Source organism: Dermochelys coriacea, chromosome 7 (genome assembly GCF_009764565.3).
Source record: "Dermochelys coriacea isolate rDerCor1 chromosome 7, rDerCor1.pri.v4, whole genome shotgun sequence".
In the NCBI taxonomy this organism is placed as follows: domain Eukaryota; kingdom Metazoa; phylum Chordata; order Testudines; family Dermochelyidae; genus Dermochelys; species Dermochelys coriacea.
In genome coordinates, this window is record NC_050074.1 from 43,950,245 (window position 1) to 43,965,993 (window position 15,749).

The 15,749-nt window shown below is 43.8% G+C and overlaps 1 long non-coding RNA gene across 1 annotated transcript; it reads right to left on the reverse strand.

Annotated features, from left to right (window-relative positions):
- Positions 1–1,777: 1,777 nt before the first annotated feature.
- LOC119859204 lies at positions 1,778–13,424 on the reverse strand. Its single transcript, XR_005294140.2, has 4 exons — positions 13,399–13,424; positions 6,299–6,425; positions 4,560–4,608; positions 1,778–2,912 (listed from the first exon to the last, which is right to left on the reverse strand). It is a non-coding gene; the product is annotated as an uncharacterized LOC119859204 (long non-coding RNA).
- Between the last annotated feature and the right edge of the window lie 2,325 nt (positions 13,425–15,749).

A 15,749-nucleotide genomic window follows, 5' to 3' on the forward strand; every position in this document is an offset into this window, starting at 1 on the left:
GGAGTGGGGATCCTGGTGTGGGTGGCTCATTGGGGTAGTCCAGGTGCAGTGGGGCTCAGCAGGAAGGTCTGAGTATGAGGAGGTCTGGATGCATGGGAGTTGGGCAGATGGGGGAAGCAGCTCCCTGTACAGTGATCCCTCCCCCTGCAGCTGAGGAGCCGTGGGCAGGGAGTTTGCAGAGCTTCCTGCAGCCTGGGGAGAAATTTGGGGGTGGGTCTGACTTGGCCCCAGATGCCATGCAGGGCAAGAGGAAGTCCCGTTCTCCCCAGCCCAGCCAGGACTAGCAGCTGAGCCTGGTGCAGGGCAGAAGCCACCAGCTGGGTCTTCCCCAGTCCCATCCCCTGCCCCACAGTGATTTACCTCTGCTAGGGAGTGTTGCATGACTGCTCGAGGCTTCCCTTTGCTTCCCCATCAGAAAGTCATTTTTCTGTGGAGAAGCAAAGAAGTCTGCAGGGGACATGAATTCTGCACTTGTGCAGTGCTGCAGAATTCCCCCAGGGAACACCTATCCCTGCTGCATACACAGGCTCCAAAGGAAAGTTGGGCCTTCACTTAGTCACTCTCACAGACGATCCAGTCTGGAACATCTTCACCTGCAGCTCTGTCTGGGGATGACTATCAAAGCTGGACATGGTTCAGCTCTGAGCATTTGGCTTTCCACCATTCTCTCATGGCACTCTGATCAGAGGATGGAAACCAGTAACTTACACTGGCAAAAAGCAACTATTTTCCCCTTTGTCAGCCCATTGTTCATTGCTGCTAACAAGTTGAGAGAGAAAGTAACAGGAACTTTGTGACTATCTTCAGTAGAATATTAGGAGTCGAATCCAAAACTCATTGGAGTCAATGAGATTCTTCCCCAACCTCAGTAGGCTTTGGCTCAAGTACCGAGAGCTTAAAGCATGATGCACGTGGGCATTTCTGCTTATTGTACACAAAATGAAATGATACTAGAATTCATGCTCACATAGCAATTGCCCACACTACCAGCATGAGCTGTAAACAAATTGCTTTTATCTGACCTTCATTCACCACAGAAAGTAGCCTTATGTCTAGATGGGCAGGGGAAATGGAAGGAAGCAGGATACAATTGCCTGAGTTGTAATTTGGCCAGGAGAGCACGGCTGATCCTACAGCACTGATTGTAAGAGTTAGTGGGTAGTATAAATGACTAGGAACAGTTGGTCTTGTCTCTCCTTCAGAAAACCCTGATGAATATTACTAAATTGCCTTCATTTGACCATTGTTAAATCTTATCCTCCTAGTGATTGGAGCATGGATTTTGTCTGCAGTTGTTCACCGTGTAATGGGGCTTTATTGCCAGATGCTTATAGCCCTGCCTCTGCCCACATGCATTTTACATAATCAGCCTTGAATTTCACAGTAGCCCTGCAGCACTACTGGCTTGTGTAATGTGAAATACAATTGTTGCAATAGATGATAGACACTGGTCATCTAACCCAAATGTTAATAAGCTTCCACTTATGTCAAGGGAATGTTTTGCTATTGGCTTCAATGCTAGCAGGGTGAGGCCCCAATGAAAGGTGTCCATTTTCAGAGTTCTGAGCCAGTGGTTCCTTTGAATGGAACCTGGTCAGTTATTTTGCTGATGTTACTCTTTTGCTAAATTGAGGGAGACTTATTTTTTCAGTCATTTGGACACCGTATTATGAGAGGATAAGAGAAGTCATTCTCGCTTCCTTTTTTAAAAAAATCTGGTTTATAAGGAATAAGTCAGAGCTTGTTATTCCATCATGCAGTATAGTCGGGAGGAATGTGCACAATGCTGGGAATCAGGAGGGCCAGAGTTTACTTTTGGCTTGGCCACCGACTCATTATGTAGCCCTGGGCAAGGCTTTGTGTCTCATATTCCCATTTTGCAGTGGGGGAACTTTTATACATACCACACTGGGGTGTGAGGCGGATTCATTAATAGCTGGACATCACAATGCACATGGGGCAGAAGGCAATATTTCTGTTCTATATTCAGAAAGGAGCAGAAGGATGTATTCATATCATCTTTGACAATGAAACACATTTGCATCCTGCCTAGTTACTGATGAAACAGCAGCTATTAAAGATTAAAGATTTTTAAATACTGCAATACTGGGTAACTAGTGCCCAAGAGTATTACAAGAATTAACTAAGGAGTTTTGAAGCATAAAGTGATTTTTAAACAAACTTTTGAATACCGGGGAACTTCCAGAGAACTTAAGAGGTAAGTAGGCTGATTAGACAGACTTCTGTCCTGCACGGCATTCTGAGGAAAAAAAGTGCAGACCATAGTAAATGGATTAAAATTGGTTAACAGACTGATCACAATAGAGTAGTTGTAAATGGGGAATACAGTTGTCCAATAGGGGTATTTCTAATGGAGTCTCACAAGTATCAGTGCTTGACCCAATGTCATTCAGTATCTTTATCAGTGATGTAGAAGATATAAATCAATTATATCACTGCTGACAAAGTTTGGAGATGACCCAAAAATTGGTGGCATGGTAAACAGTGATGGACAGATCAATTATACTGACTCACCTTGATTGCTTGGGAAGGTGGGCTCAGTTGTACAATATATTGCCTTTGTATTAAAATGCATATCTAGGAACAAAGAACATAGGTTGCACCTGTAAGACCGGGACTGTATCCTAGAATGCAGTGACTTCGAAAAGGCCATAGAGGTCATGGTAACCTTCTCTTCAATTGAACTTCTTTAGTGTTCAGATCTCAAAACATTCTTTTAGTGCTCTTCTGAACCCCTTCCCAGGTTTTGGCATTCTTCAAGTGTTGACACCAGAATTGGACACATGTTTCCGGTAATAGTCTCCATAATGTAATAGACAAGGGTGATATACCAAATCTGAGTAGGGAAGTGGATTTTCCTCTCTGCTATACCTCTCAGGATTACATTCCTCCTGTTAAATACAGAATCATATTGCGAGCTTATGTTCAATTGGTTAAGAGGTGACTTGATCATGGTCTACAAGTACATATATGAAGAGACTTCTGACAGACAACCGCTTAATCTAGTGGAAATTATGGGCTTGAGGCAGGAATTATGGGGTGAAGTTCTATGGCCTGTGCTATGCAGGAAGCCAGGACTACGTGATCATAATGATCCCTTCTGGCCTTAAATAAATCTGTGATTACTCATCAGCACTGATGCTGTATAAGTGTCTGGGTTTGTGGTTTAGCTTTTTAGGAGCTGGATCATGGCTTCCCTCAGCCTACGCAGATACTATTTGGGAGACAAAATGTAATGATTTAGCACTCTAGTCCCTCCTGACACTCATCATCCCCTTCCTCCAGAGACTGAGGGGGAATTGTGAGAGGAACCGCTCCCAGAGACCAAACACCAAAACACCGTTCATTACTGTCATTTTGGATGCTGTGACAGGCTACCCTTCAGTTCTTGCCTCTTTGTACTATTCATGAGACAGTGCTTGGGAGCCTACGCCCCCATCATGCCATTTGTCAAGCATTAGTTTAAATAAGCACTTGCTGCCTATTAATAGGCATTATTTAAAAATCTCTGGCTGGGTTAGTTTAAGGAAGAGATGGGAACCAGCAGCAGATCTTGCCCTAGATGGAGAGAAAAGGGATTTGGCAGTGCCCCCCTAAAGGCTTAGAGGGGCAAGCACAGCAGCCAAGGTACATGAGCCAAGTGCCTAGGTGATTGTATTATTCAGTGTCCACATGGGTACAGAAGTGATGGCTGAGCAAAAAGTCATTAAAGATGTACATCTTACAGGCAGGGGCAGCCAATAAGAAGGCTCATGAGATTGTCATAAAGCCCCCAGCTTCCTCCTTCCACCATACAATGCCAATGGCTAACATCAGATAGCCATGACTAGGCAGTCCTCACCTGGCTGTGCTAAACAGCCCATATCGGACAGTGGACTCCCAGTGCCTCACCATGGAGAAGTACTCCAAAGTGGATGTGGTGATAGGAGGCTCACTTGGCTGCCCTCTTGCCTCTAATGCAAGGCTCACAGCCCACACAGACTTACTTGGGTTTGTATCTCCAGCACAATGCCCAAGGTACAGGAGGAGGGGATGAGTGCGGTGCTGTTAAAAGCAATACCCTTCAGGGGAGACATTAAGGTCTCTTTGGTCTGTGTGAGTAGAGGTTAGATGTCACCTGGGTCCTTCCAGAAGGCAGTCAGGACAGTCCAGCCAACGATCAGGCAGGCTCTAATCGGAGACAGGCCAGCCATGCTCTGATCTGGTGTTTGGGCTTGGTCCTGGTCCCGGTCCATTACATTCTAGTGTCCAAGGCTATGGAAATTCCATTGCCGAGAACACAGTTTGCAGCTCTTTTTGCACTAGTTCTAAGTGTAACCCCTTCCTTCCCCACATATTTAAGCATTGCTTAAAGGCCTTTTAGAGATACCTTGACCAGCAAAAGCATCATGCAATGCTGAATTCACACCTATTCCAACCCTCCATCCCTGGGCTAATCCTCAGTGGTCAGACCCCAAGAGTAGTTTCCTGCTGGATAATGCAGTCAGTGCTCTCACTGTTGTCTTGATGCTCAGTAAGTAGGCAGGGAGGAGTCCTACCTCCTTTCATGGTTCCATCACTGCAGCAGTATGTTAGAACTGCACCAACCTGAAAGGAGGACATCTATCAGATGAGTTGCATATGCATCAGGGGCCTGATCAAAAGCCAATTTAAATGCACAGAAGGGCACCCACTGACTTCTGATCAGGTCTCTAAAGCAACAGATGAGAATGTCATATGGGTCTTGTGGGTATTTCAGCCTCTGTTCTGTATGTACTAATGAGGTGTTACAGGTAGATCTTATTGGTAGCTTTAGGATGGTGAAGCAGCTGGTTCTCTTTATTCAAAGGCCCATATATGGGAGAAAAGAAAAGGAGTATTTGTGGCACCTTAGAGACTAACAAATTTATTAGAGCATAAGCTTTCGTGAGCTACAGCTCACTTCATCGGATGCATTTGGTGGAAAAAACAGAGGAGAGATTTATATACACACACACAGAGAACATGAAACAATGGGTTTATCATACACACTGTAAGGAGAGTGATCACTTAAGATAAGCCATCACCAACAGCAGGGGGGGGAAGGAGGAAAACCTTTCATGGTGACTTATCTTAAGTGATCACTCTCCTTACAGTGTGTATGATAAACCCATTGTTTCATGTTCTCTGTGTGTGTGTATATAAATCTCTCCTCTGTTTTTTCCACCAAATGCATCCGATGAAGTGAGCTGTAGCTCACGAAAGCTTATGCTCTAATAAATTTGTTAGTCTCTAAGGTGCCACAAATACTCCTTTTCTTTTTGCGAATACAGACTAACACGGCTGCTACTCTGAAACCTGTGATATATGGGAGAAGTGAAAGATGGTATGATGGGGGCTGGACTAATATGTTCACACATGTGCCCCATAAGTATGAGTACTGAATCTTTCAGCAGGCATGTCATCTGAATTGGTTTCTCCTTTGAGTTCCCAACAAAGTTTTTTAGCATCAAAATATTTTGAGACGACAGGCCCAGTTGAACATATTGTTGAGCACTTGGAACTAGTTTCTCCACTTCCCTGTTTATTTTCATTTTGATTTGTTTGCAGACTGAGTCACTCATTTTGTTCCAAGAGCTGTATCATTCTGACTGAGGTGAGTGAGACAAGACCCCACAAGGCTTGTGGGATCTTAACTGCTGCCGGTATCAACTCAGCCTAACAATCCTAATCTATTGGTCTGTCTTGTGCTTTCCCCACTGGGGTGAGACAAGAGAATTCCAATTCCCTTGAATTCTCTGGAGCGCATCAAGGCTCATTTGAGGTCAGGTGCAGAGAAAGAAAACAAAAACAAAAAACACCCCTCTCCCCCATCCCCCCAAAAAAGCTAGAACTCAGAAGCTCCTGGGACTGATGTACTGTCTCTAGTGACATGGCTCTTTTGGAGAGCAAGGCAGTATCTGTGACTCTTTAGGAGCATCCTGAGAATATTATGCACAAAATGTTTCAAGGAAGAAGGTTAAAGGAGCTAAGGCACTTGATCATTTCCTTCTAAAATACCCTTGTCCCCAGAGCCATGGAGGATGGAGCTTGAGAGGTGCTCAGTCTCATTGAATTGTTCTCTTTTTCCTTTAAAAAGAAGCCACCTTAAGGAGAGAGAGAGAGTGTCTTTCCAAGAGGTTAATTTCAGGTCAAATGGTCCCTCAAGCAGAGTTCATTGTTCCTCTCAGTTAAGTTATCTCAGTTAAGTGGGGCACCCATCCCTTCTAAATGGCAAGCATTTCATCTGCCACAACAGCATCTCAGAGTTTCTCCTTACCTGGAAGGGGTCCTAGTTACAATATCAGACCACTCAGAGCAAGCTCCCTGACTGCTAGACTGGCAAAGAACCCAAAGGAACAGGCCTTGAGCAGCCCCACTTACAACCCTCAGCAGAGGAGAGCCAACTGCAAAAAATGCAAGAAAGAGCGTTATTCAGCTGGGCTGAACAGATCCCTAACAGGTTCCAGCAACAGGGGCTCAAAGTAATTCATGATTTTACACAGGAAATTAACACTGAAAGGGGAAGTATCTTGCAAGGATGGTGCCTTATGGAGGAGAGCAACATCTGCCAGATCATGTTATACTTAGGAATAGTAGAGGGCTCACATGGGATAGTCATATGGCAATTTTCCTCTGCAGAGGAAAAGGCAAGAAAAGCAGTAGGAGTCAATTTCAGAATAATGAAGAGCTTTGATCCAGGTTTGCTGCTGCAACTGATCTGTACTTGATTGCTCTGTAGTTACAGTACAGCCCACTTAATCGGGATGTGCTTAATTGGGAAATCCACTTACCAGGATGTCACCTAGGGAACCTATTTAAGCTCAGTAATACTTAAGAGCAATGCCTGCTGCTTTATGGGGAAGGTAATTCTACTTCAGGGAAATGCCTTTAGGTGGCTGAATCATGCTACATCATGCACGAATCTCCTGTTGTTCCGGTCTACTCACTCTCGTAACAGGACTTCAGCCTCTCCCTTAACTAGGATACCTTCAGGAAGTATATGAATTGCTATATTGCTGACAGATAGTCACTGTTAGTTTGCTTCTCTGCACCAGCTACACAGCACACACTAGGGCTTCCCTGCTGAGTAGCTCAGGGCTGACCCTTGTTGCACTGGAATATGGAAGAAGTTTGCTGTGCAAGTAGGCCTTCTGTGGGAGGAGGCACTACAAAAGTCTCTTCTATAGCCATGTTATGCTCAGTGTTGTCTAAACCATTCATCACAACACAATGATTAGTTCACAGTCAAGGTGGAAGGACATGGTTGAGTAGGGTACCACAAAGATCCACCCTGGGTCCAGTTCTAGTCAATATTTTTGGAAGTGATTTGGATAATGGCATACACAAAGTTTGTGGATGATACTAAGGTTGGGCACGGGCAGGGGAGCATTGAAAGTGGTTTGGAGGATAGGGTTAGAATTCAAAATGATCGGGACAAACTGGAGAAATTGTCTGAAATAAATAGGATGAATTCAATAAGGATGTATGCAAAGTACTCCACTTACAAAGGAACAATCAATTGCACATATACAAAATGGGAAATGTCTGCCCAGGAAGGAGTACTGTGGACAGGGATCTGGGATTATAATGGATCACAAACCAATAAGTCAACAACAATAAAATAATAAAACAATACACCCCAAACCTCATTCTGGGAGGTATTAGCAGGAGTGTTACAAGCAAGACATGGGAAGTAATTCTTCCACTCTACTCAGCACTAAGGCCTCCACTGTAGTACTGTGTCTAGTTCTGGGCACTGCACTTCAGGAAAGATGGGGACAAACTGGAGAAAGCCTAGAGGACAGCAACAAAAATGATGAAAGGTCTAGAAGGCAAGATTTTAAAATATCTTGTTTAGTCTGGAGAAGGGGAGACTGAGGAGGGACATGATAATAGTCTTCAAGTACAAAAAAAAAAATTATAAAAAGAGGAGGCCCTCATCCATTGAGGGCAGGACAATAAATAATGTGCTTAATTTGCAGCAAAGGGCAATTTGGTAGAGACTTAAGTGTTCCAGGCTTAACTACCCTGACAAGTTACGTAAGGAGGTTGTGGAATCTATCATTGGAGGTTTTAAAGAACAGTTAAGAAACACCTGTCAGGGATGGTCTAGATAATACTTAGTCCTGACTCAGTGCAGGGGACTGGACTAGATGATCTATCAATGTCCTTTTCAGTCCTACACTGCTATATTATAGGGGCTATGACTAGGGATAGATCAACAGGTTTGGATAAACTTAAACATCCCCTCCCCAGTGTTCCCAAGCCCCTACACCATACCACTAACTTCCAGGATTGGACACAGACAGGAAGTGGGAGTTATGAGAGGCCTCCCCTCCTCCCCACAAAAGTAAGGTAGTTGGAGACTGCAAGTTTTCCCACAGTGGGTAAAGGAGGTTTGGGCTCTTGAGAGATGCTAATCAGTCTAGTTCTCACCTTTTGTGACACTCTATATGCCAAAGCAACACCCCAGCACTTGCATATTCACCATAGTGATATAAATTATGGCATGTTTTGTACTCCTCGTTGCTTTTGCTGATACAGACTAACATGGCTACCACTCTGAAGTATGCCTTGTGACATATTTTGAAAGTCTTGATCTGTTAAACATTAATATCCTGTTAAATTGTATGCGCTATCATTGTATGTGAAGTTTTTCTATGTGTGTTACTGAAATATGTTGTGATGTTGGGAACACTCACAAGCAACCTTTCAGGTACAACAATGAAAAAGCCAGACAATGCTGATGGCCCATTAAGGGGAATATACACACTCAAGGATTACCGCAGGAACTATCGAATGTAAACCTCTCAGAGATAGCACGTACACAAGGGAGGCTGTTTGACTCACATCACAGCAAAGGATCTTTCCAGCAAGCTGGAAGAAGCTATAAAAGGGGGGAAGTGACATCATCGCTTGGCCTCACTCCCCACACAATGGAACTCCTGAAAACAAGTCTAGAGAACAAAGACTGAACTGGGGAGGTGGTCCCAGGCTCGAAAGGAGTTCCAGCCTGTGTATTAAGAAACTATGTACTATCTATCAGGTTGAGACACTGTTTGATTCAAATCCTCTAGTTTATAGAATTCAGACTGCAAATTTGTTTTATTTCTTAGGTAACCAGCCTTGGTCTGTACACTATTACTTCTAACAAAATCTTTCTGCAGTTAATAAATTTGTTTTATATTTTACCTAAAACAGTGCGTTTTGAGTGAAGTGCATGGGAAATCTTAGCTCAGTTAACAAAAGACTTATACATGTCCTTTCCATTAAGGGAGGGGTGGATTGGGTAATAAGCTTACACTAGGCAGGCTTCTGACCAGGGCAAGACAGTACAGCTCTGGGGTCCTAGGCTGGGGAGCAGTGGGGAATTGGCTGGAGCTTCTCTATTGTTGGTTCATGAGTGGCTGGCAAGAGCATTCATGTAACGCAGCTGGGTGTGTCCCTGCCTGTGAATGTTTGTGTGAGGGCAGGACCTCGAAAGGTTTGCAGCTTGTCACATTATCACAGTGTGAGAGGGAGCCCATGTTGGTAAGACAAGAGGGCTCAGTTCCAGTACCCAGTTCCAGGTTGCACCCCAGGGAACCTGTCACACCTCTCGCATAAGCATTTTTCATTCCCTTGTTCATCTCACGCTTTTTTGACATAACTACTTTTTACAGACTAGGTAAAAGAGCTTGCTTTGACCTAAAAGTGGTCCATTCCAGAAGGTGCTGCTCAATGTCTTTGAGATTGAAACATCCTGTGTTACATGGTACAAAATAGGATGACACCTTTCCAGATCATGCTCTATTGTTTGTCACTATGCCCACTAAGCTGAGAGGAGCAGAGCTGAATTCTTAGCATGAGTAATTGCAGACAGGCTAAAGCCAGCTGCATCAAACCCTATAGTGCCATTCTGATTTCAGAGTTGCATTTAAGACACCAGAAAATAGAATGAGTTTACATCAGACTGGATATTTTTATGGCTGCACATATTTTTGCACTTCTCACAACAAGCCAAGTTTAAGATTAGACCTATTGGCTTTTCTAAGCGCTATAAAATATGCAAAGACATTTGTAGTGAGCTTTCCAAAAATGTGAAATAAGTGTTGAAATGTACCTGGATTAATGTTGTTTCCCTTAACCCTCACTAGGAGCATGAAAAGAAATGCAAATCTCCAGCCCCTTTGTGAAGTTATCAATTTTATTGCTCAGATGGGTAGAAGATGAAATGCCAGTTCCTACTGGAGAAAGTGGTTTTCTATCTACTGAATTAATTTGAGATGTTAAGACGATGTACACAAATCCAGTTCTGAAAATTTAGAACATTTCCCTAGAAAAGTCTGTAGCATCTGTATAGTAGATCACATTCTACAACAGACCAACAGTTCTAGACCCTTAGAGTCTGTCTCCATTGCAACAAAACACCTATGGCTGGCATGTGTCTACTGACTTGGGCTCGGGTTGTGGGGCTCTAAAATTGCAGTGTAGATGTCTGGGCTCAGCCTGGGTCCCAGAGCTCAAGCTCTAGCCCAAGCCTGGATGTCTACATTGCAATTTTAGAGCCCCTTAGCTGGAGCCAGCTGACACAGGCCAGTGGTAGGTATTTTATTGCTGCTTAGACAGACCCTTACACATATTGCATTGGCAAAAAACCCCACCCCACAAACAAAGCTTATCAGAGTCTCTTGAATCTGAAAAATATGACTTTAAACCACTTTCACATGCCACTTTAGATCAGACAGAGGCCTGTTAAGCCCTTCTCTCTCCCCCCCCCCGCCGCCATTAGAGTAGTCTTGAGACTGTTCTAATGTATTTGCTGCTGTCCTGTGGGCCCTAAGGAGCAGAGAATAACTGGAGTATATTGTGTTCAGCCATGCTCCCTTTTGTCCCCTCCCTCGAGTCCTAGGCTTTCCCCTTACAACAAAGGGGCCCTAGTATTACTGAGAATTGGGCTCACTGTGTGGGTCCTTCACACTGTGTGGGTCCCAGTGGGATTTAGAACCAGGAAGCAGAGCCATGGCAAAGTGAACAGAAAGAGATAGTGTATCCATGTTACGAACTTTTTGGGGGGGGAGGGAGGGAAGAAAAGGGAGTGAGAAATCAGTTCAGGCTTAATTTGTGTTGGGAGGAAAAATATAGGTTGTTACTTCTTTGATCCAGACTGGTTCATCCCATCCTCTGTTCTAATGTGAGGACTTACTGCCTTTTCATCCAAGCACGAGGATACATACAAATGAGACAGTGCTGCTTTCTGTGGGCAGCCCTGAAACCACAGCTTTTGGGGCACATGAGCTCCACTTTGGAAGCTACTGGAGGTATTCAAGACCTACAGTGACAGGTTCCCTACTGCTTTAAATCTCATGTAGTCATTGAGGGCTTTGGCCTGCAAGGTGTGGCAGCACACTCTGACCCAGATACTGCAAAGCGCTGGAGCGCATTGTTAATCTTACTGGTGGCAAGTTTGGAAAATTCACATTTGGAAGTCAAAGGGACTATTTAGACTCTTAAATTAAGTGTATGCTTCAGTGCTCAGCACTGTACAGTGGAAGGCCTTAATCATGCTGCAGAGTAGCTGAAAGACCAGCATAAGGGGAGAATTTTGATTGGGTAGTATTTTTACACGGGTGAAAATAATTCCCCTGGGTTGCACCTTGTGTTAATCATCAGACCTGGGGTCTTTAACAGGTTCCTAGATGCCTTTATAAAATGCAAAAGTGTTATCTTCAACAAGGATTGTGTGACCCAGTTCTGCTCCCTCTTAAATAATTATGCCTAACTTACTCTAACAACTGGCAGTAATTCTTTGCAGCCAGGCAAATACAAAATTGCATTCTGAAAGCTGTTAGAACAATTAAGGTTATTTTGTAGATTGTTCAGAAGCTTTTCATTCCATCTGCAGTTAAGCAGGAGGGGAGGAATCTAATGACAGGCAAATTTCAGATGGGGGGGGGGCTGTCCAATCTTTGTCCTCACTTTTGAGGGTACTTATCCAAAGAAGTACAGAGCCAAATTAACAATTGCATTAGAAAGAACAATGTCATGCAAGGAACCAGATTAGGATAGCCAACAACTATGCCGTATGGGAGAAGTGAAAGGGAGATTGTTCCTAAGAACTTAGGGTCATATTTGTAATAGTAGTAATGGTTACATTTCCATACGTTTGGCAGTTGGGTTTGTTTAAGCACCCAGAAGCTTATCTAACCCTAGCCAAACCAGTTGGGGATACATCATCTGGCTGACACGCTTACAAGAAACAGCCTCTTTCATAAGATCTCCAGTACTATCTGCTTTGGATTTTGTGAAAAATTGTGATACTCTAGCACTTCCACTGCTAGATAGATGCCAGTTGTAGATGTACAAGAACAGTTATGAGTTAAATCAGATTCTTCCCCTCCCCCCAAAAAACACCCACTCAAACAAACATAGTTCAAGTTTGGGTCAAGGCCATTGTTTTCCCCAAATGAATTCTCCAATCTCAAAATTGTAGGCAAGGTGAGCAGGTTAACATAGGAACATTTCCTATTAAATTTAAATTATTATTAATTGATATTACAGTAGTAGCTAGAAACTCCATTCAGAGATAGAAGCTCCATTCTACTAGGCACTGTACTTAGGCTATATATATAGCCGGTCTCAAAGCTTACAGTCTAGTTTCTTCATTAGCACTCTTGTTCTTAACATGTAGGTACAGCACTGACTTCTTTGATAGCAGGCATAACAGATTTCAAGGTCAGAAACAGCTCTTCCAACATGTACTTTTTTTGGATCATATAGTAAGCAGACTCCAATACCATTAGGCCATCTTTAAACATCTTTTGTAGTGGAAGGTCTTAATTTAATCAAAATTCAAGCCATAAAGTATCTTACAACTTTTGTCAAATGGTTAAAATGGGTAGAGAGCACAGCTACCAAATATACAATGAACCTACCCCCAGCATATCAACTGTAACACTGGAGTATTCTTACTCATCATTGGGAGTCCCTCACCCCACAGAGGAGCTTGGTGGGCCATGTAATCTGATAGAACTCCATTGACTTAAGTTGAGTTACAGAGAGAATGCTTTCTTTGGCCCTATACAGGGTCTACTCCTTGTGTATCATCACAGCCAAGTCTTGGAACCAGGAACCTCAAAAGCCAAAGCCAGCTAGTGGTGTACTGAGGTCATAGCAGCCAAGAGTCCCTCTGTAAATCTCTTATTTAAAGAAAAAAAACCAAACAACTAATATACATAGGCATGCATGGCCAATAGCTAATTTTACAAAATACTATACACAACACATATCTGTGGCAGTAAGGTACAGACAAAGTCCACACTCTAGTCTCAACAGTCACAAAAGTTACTATCAAAAACCCAAACTTCTTGCTCTGAGTGTCCTGTCGTAGTCACTTACCTCTCCTACCTCATTCCTACAATCCCCCTCACTAGGGGGGCACCCAAACCTCTTTTATACTCCTGGTTCTAATGGGACCCACCTGGTATCTACATGACAGGCTAAGTCAGCAGAAGAGTTCTGCATCTCTGTTCAGGGTCCTAGAACATCAGTACCTGCAACTCTCTAGGGAGAAAGGAATGGTGTGAAAAAAAATCAGTGTTCACCCCATACTGCAATGAAATTAATAGGTAAACTCTTGTTTTATTTTCCAAACTTCTAGCTGGAAGACAGATCAGGATGAATGGTGAATGAAAACAATCAAAACCATGGAAGCGGCATTTGAGTCCATGTGCTTTAATTAATTAAAAAGAGTTGGAGACCTGAATTTTGAGTTGCAGAAAGAATTGGAGAGTTACAATCTTTAAGAAGCTTTAATACAAACACAAGCATATGCAGCAGGAGAACAGCAGACTTTTAGGTATTCAGTGAGCTCATAAATCTAATTTCAGTGGTTAGGAGTTTGTCTCAGCAGGTTGGCTACTGAGAAAAACAGACAGTTAGGAGACTTACTTCTGAAGTGTGACTAAGCTACAGTGCATTATCTAACCTTTGCGATTACCAGGTGATGTAACTTTGCTGCCAGCTAACCATGTTCCCTTCATGCAGCAGAGCTAATTAAAGACACTGAAGACCAGTGGTGATTCAGATTGTCAGTCCATCCACACCTTCCCAATCCAAATGGGCTCTGCCAACGAGGCAATCGTGAGGGAGTTTTAATTGCAGGGAGTATTAAAAACCTCACAGATGCCAATGATCTGAGTAGCATGAAGGAGTCCTTGGTTTCCTGCATCATCGTTGTGTCAGCAATGTGAATTGGGCTCTTCCTCTATAAACACATGAGGCTGGCCAACGCCCCCTTCACCCTTTAGTGCCTCAGAACGTTCAGTCTGTTTGGACTGCTGCCTCTCAGCCCAGTTAGCAACTCACAGCAATGACTTTTCTTGGGCTATCTACTAAGATAAAGATTGTTGTGCAGTCCCATACAGCATCCAGACAAGTTCCTGGGCTTCCTCAGGGGATGGGCAGAATGGCTCAGACAAACTTGGGGAAAAAACAGGGTGGCTCACTTTTTTCAATCCATTCTGTTTTTCAAGCACTTCTGGGGGCTGCCAAGCCAGGAAGCAGATGTGCTTGTTCTTGAAGGCCAGCCTGAAGCAGCACATCTCACCAGATAGCCTCTTCTCTTCCAAATGCTGGCACAGTTCTGCAGATATTAATGATTTAGATAGTTCTCAGCATCAGTGCACCGTAAAATGTGCTACTTGGTGGGGACTTAAAACTACCTTTGCAGCACCCAGAATCTGGGTTGGCTGGGAGCCAGTGCAGCCCCTGGCATAAATTAGAGCTGTCTTGGGTGGGGGTGTCTAAGTCCAGGATCTCCTTGGCAGTGTACCCCTCACTCAAGGTGTCCCCCTGTGCCTGAACATGTGAGGAAGAGCCTGAAAGGACCACCACAGGGCTGATCAGCCCTGTGCTGTCCCTGCACCAGAGGAATTCTCCCTCAGCCCCTCTATGTTGTTAGACTAACGACAGGAATTAGTTGTTAGACTAATAGTGTGTAGGGGTCAGGACACGGCTGATGTGGGAGAAGATCTCTACTTTATCTTTTCAGGGTTTATCCAGACTAAATTAGACCTGCAAAGCCGTTCAGGTTCTCTCCCTTGATGGTTCCAATGTTGAAATACCTTGCTAGGGAGAAGTCCTAGGTGGGCTAGATGGCCAGAACTGGGCTTATGGGCCATTGAGGGCCCTTTAAGGTCCTATGGTGCCTCTTAACAATACCCAGACTTCAGTGGAGTGTAAGCTTTGTGCTGGCCCTCTGAACTTGCTGAAGGAGTAGCTCTCTTTCCTCCACCTAGAACTGGAGGGTGGGGAAGGGAGAGACTCTCCCAGGAGCAGAGAGACGTGACACAGGATGGGGCAAATGGTTCAGCCATTTGGATACATTAGAAAAAAAAACAAAATGGGAAATCCTGTTTATATGTTTTATTGAGACAATCCTTAGCCAAGTGTACGACTTAGCTCACCCGCTGAAATGAAGGCGTTCGCTATGTCAAGTTTGAGCTGCTGTTTTAAAAGCTTCCAGGGAGCAAACATAGTATAAACATGCAGAGGAAGTAAATGGGGTCTTATTAATAGATCCTTGAGACAGCACCTCATGTGGAAAGGACAAGGCTTTCCCTAGCTAGCTAAGGTGCTTACATGGCTCCCTCAACTGCAGTATCTGAGCTCCTGCTGAGCTTTAATGTTTTTATCCTCACAAGACCCCAGAGAGACCAAGTGACTTGTCTGAGGTAACACAGTTTATC